General features: G+C 31.2%; 2 protein-coding genes across 2 annotated transcripts in view; one reads left to right on the top strand and one right to left on the bottom strand.

Moving 5' to 3' along the window:
* LOC108684071 (RING-box protein 2) overlaps positions 1–4,027 on the top strand; it is a 51,548-nt gene that overhangs the window by 25,200 nt on the left and 22,321 nt on the right. The gene's annotated exons all lie outside the window — the stretch shown is intronic.
* LOC108684070 (facilitated trehalose transporter Tret1-like) overlaps positions 1–4,027 on the bottom strand; it is a 28,442-nt gene that overhangs the window by 21,214 nt on the left and 3,201 nt on the right. The gene's annotated exons all lie outside the window — the stretch shown is intronic.

Here is a 4,027-nt window from a genome sequence, read left to right as displayed (position 1 = left end):
TATATATATATATATATATATATCGAATTTTTCTTTCTCTGTCGTCGTTAAATCTTCTCGTTCGCACGACGATAGTATATACGAGTGGTAGCTGTCCTTGCTCTTTTACAGTGTGAGTGAAATCATTTCCTTATTTTTTTATGGGATGAAAAAATTGTTTTGGAACATTTTAGAGCAATGATGGACGTACCGGCGGCGTAGACACTTGCGACGGTTGTTGCTGATGCATTTTAGCGCTGCGTCCATAAGATAATTAACGTGAAGATAAGTTGACTGCATTTCTCACGTCCTGATCGAAATATATTATTTCACGTATGGTGATATGGCGGGGTAAGAAGAATAGTATAGGATGATAGTGACGATAGTGCGTTGCGGTATCTTGGCAGTCATTTGCTCGCGATTTATGGCATGTTATCGGTGCGTTATCGGGAGACGTGCAAATCCTATTATTATTTCCTATGTAGGAATATTTAAAAGTGCCGCAGAGTTACGGCGTATATGAAATTATAGTGCAATTTATCCGTGTTAGGAATGTCTCATATATAAAGTGTTCAACAGCCTCCTCAAGTATCAAGGAATGGGAAAAGAGAAAAGATGTGACAAATTCTATCTAATAAAAGCGACCATTGATATAATGTCTTACATGCCGAAACATTTGTGATGTGACAAGTTTAGATGATATTCTTAATTTATGAAATATAATGATATCAAGCTGTTTTACGTGCAATATTTCTTATATCGTGAAATGAAATTCAGGCAAATGTATAGAATGCAGGTTGAATGGATTTAATATGAAGTTTCGTTTCAGGAATTATTTCTCTCTCTCTCTCTTTCTCTCTCTTCCCTCCCTCCCTCCCTTCCCCTCTCTCTTTTTCTCTTTTGATGCATATTTTCAAACACATGATTAGTTTGTGACTGCCGTGTTATTATTGACTTTACGTATTATTTGTATGTATTTATCTTCATAGATAAATGAAACTTGTTTATCTTACGAATACATCAAAATATTCAGAAGAGAGACTGCAATAAATTATTCATTTGATTCTAAAATCGATATATAAATCTTTTTGACTGTTAAATGGATTGTCATTATTGTTCTTTATTTCTATTCATTATAGAAGATTAATTACAGTCAGTTATAATTTATGTACACAATTATTTTGACAATCGCGCTTATCTTGTCCTGGAGTTATAAATTTTCGTTTATCGAGCAATATTTCATTATTCATATTACACATATTCGTATTCTCTCCTTAATATTGATATATCTCCAGGTGTTTCATAAAGGCTTGTCAATATTTTAAGAAATAAATCTATACAATAAAATAAATAAAAAACGTTATACGAATATATGTCCAACATACCTTAGCTTTCAAGTTATGGATGATTAAAGAAAATGTTTAAAGAAATGCTCGTGCATCAATACACGTTATTATACATTTTAGCATCTCGACGTTATCTAATGGATGCAAGTAATATTCATCAATAAATTGGACAAAAAGGTACCTTATGTTGGCGAGTTACTGTTCTAAATATTGTTCTAAGGCTGGGGTGTTCAACCTTTCGGTAAACTTCAGCTCTTATATCTTATTCTCTTTATGTTCTTATTCTTTTACTCTTTTGTTTATCCAATAAATAAATTATCTCACATTTATCTAAAAATGGAACAATCAACTCTAAAAGCGGCAAATGATAATGTACACTTATGCTGAAATGCCTATTTGATGTGCCTATAATTAATGTGCCATTCATGCACGAAGATGCTCCGTCTCATTCCATCTTGAAGTAAGAACCTTCCTAAACATTCCTGCCTTCGCAAACCGATAGATAAGACGAGGTGGACTCACCTCACGTAGCCATCACGATCTTCTCTGATCTCAGTTCATTAACTTTTTATTTTTGGGGTCATTTAAAATTTATTGTGTATTCTGTGCCAATAATGTGGATGATCTGCAGAAAGAATATGAAATGGATTTGAGACTATTTAGTATTTTTCGAAGAATATTTAGTATTTTTGAACGAGTGCGGAACTTAATGTTAAGGCGTAAAGTAGATGTGTGTTGACGCATGAAGCGAACACTTCGAATATTTTCTTTAATCGTCCATAACTTGTAAACAAGGTATGTAGAATATATGATGTTTTTTACTTATTTTAGTGTATAGATTTACTTCCTAAAGTATTGCATTTATGAAACACTCTATATATACTAGCGAAACTAGTTGATGTAACAGTATTAGCCCCTTTGTGAAGCAGCAACCCGTCTTACATTCGAGTAGAACGTTCATCGCGCTTGGTTTATGCCGATAAATCGACAAGCAAGAATAGATACGGTTGAATTGAACACGTTGTAACGCTGAGTCGGTAATACATTCATTGCATTTTATCGACTGTCTTGATTGTTATTTTGCAATAATATTTAATTAAACAATATCTTATTTGCACGATGCTTTCAGTGTTTTGAATTTATATGAATAAAGCTTTATTATACATCTCGTACGCAAAATAATTATTGCATTTTTTCTTCATACTTTAATTTAATTTTACTTATTCAAAAATGCATGTTAATTTGAAATCAAATTCAATTACCAAAAAAAGAACAATTTTAAATATATTTATTTAAATATCTACGGATTAAAATAAAATAAATATAATTGCGACAAATTGTGATTTGATTTCCATTGAAAAGAATTCGTCAAATTATTATTCGTTTCCGTTTTGAATTATGTATTTTATATTAAAATTTCAAAGAAAAAAATCTCAATAGGTTCTCCAAAACACTATATATACATCATACTTCCTGCATTCTTTCTTCGATTCTTCAATCCTGACTTTAGTATTAGACCTTCGGTGACACTCGGATTGATTAATTCTTTTTTTTTTTTTTCTTTATTCTAACGAACGAACGTCTGTGTGCGACATCTCGTATATATACATTTCATAATCCACAACAGGATATATCTGCAGGTTTTCCGGTTGTCCTTGATATTTCAGACATATTGGCGCGTAATTGCGGTAGATCGCGAAGCGAATTTAAATTTGCCTGCGCGTTAACGCTATCTTAATTCTTGCCTACCTTGAGCCGGAGTATCGGTCAATAGTATAGTATGCGAAAATTAGATACATGTTTGAAAAATGATAACGCTTTATAGCCGGCTCTTGTCTGTCGACATGCACATCGCACCACGTGAAACGTGGGAACGGGATCCGAGCAGTTTCGAGAGTTAATGATAAAGTCGGATTTTTTTTTCATCGTCAAATGATTTATTGATGCTTTCTATCAACATTACAAATGTGTGTAAGATGAAAAAAAAATGAAAGAAACTCGGAAAGAGTATCGATATTTTCATTATAATATTTTTCTTTTCTTAATTAATTATATTTTCAGTACTTTATAATAAAATATTATTACATTGATCTTTAGACTCAATCAAATAAAATAATAAGATGTGAATAGTAAACAATTTTTAATATTCGCTAATTTATTTAAACTTATTTTTAGTTTAGGGAAAAATTTACGAATAATTAAATAAAAGTTCTTGATAACTGTATGACATACTTATGTGATTGTATTTCAATTATTTTCAGTTAAATAAAACGTAACAAGTTTAATTATAATTACATTTTTGTTTGTTATCATCGAATATATATAAAATATGAAAAGAATTAAAAAAATGAAAAACTTGTAGTTTTTACAAATATTTCTTGATTTGTTTTTTTTTTCCTTTCGGATGTTTTTGTTATCGATACTTCTTTTCCGATACAAATGTATTATGAATACACATCTTCCAAATAAGTCAGGTATCGATATTTTTCGCTCGATATCCTGATCCTGAGGTAGATAAACACTGAGCCATCCAGAAGGTGATCTATGAACACAACGAGATTATTCAATTCCAACAGAGAGTTCGAGATCTTTCTGATGAATGATGATTGTTCTGCGGAATATCAATGTTGATGCTGCTACAACAAGAACAGATCTGGGCAATTATTTACAGCATGAAATAAAAAACGTTTCAAACTTTATCA

This window comes from Atta colombica, unplaced genomic scaffold (genome assembly GCF_001594045.1).
Source record: "Atta colombica isolate Treedump-2 unplaced genomic scaffold, Acol1.0 scaffold126, whole genome shotgun sequence".
Classification (NCBI taxonomy): domain Eukaryota; kingdom Metazoa; phylum Arthropoda; class Insecta; order Hymenoptera; family Formicidae; genus Atta; species Atta colombica.
This window is presented reverse-complemented; position numbering and strand designations above follow the sequence as displayed.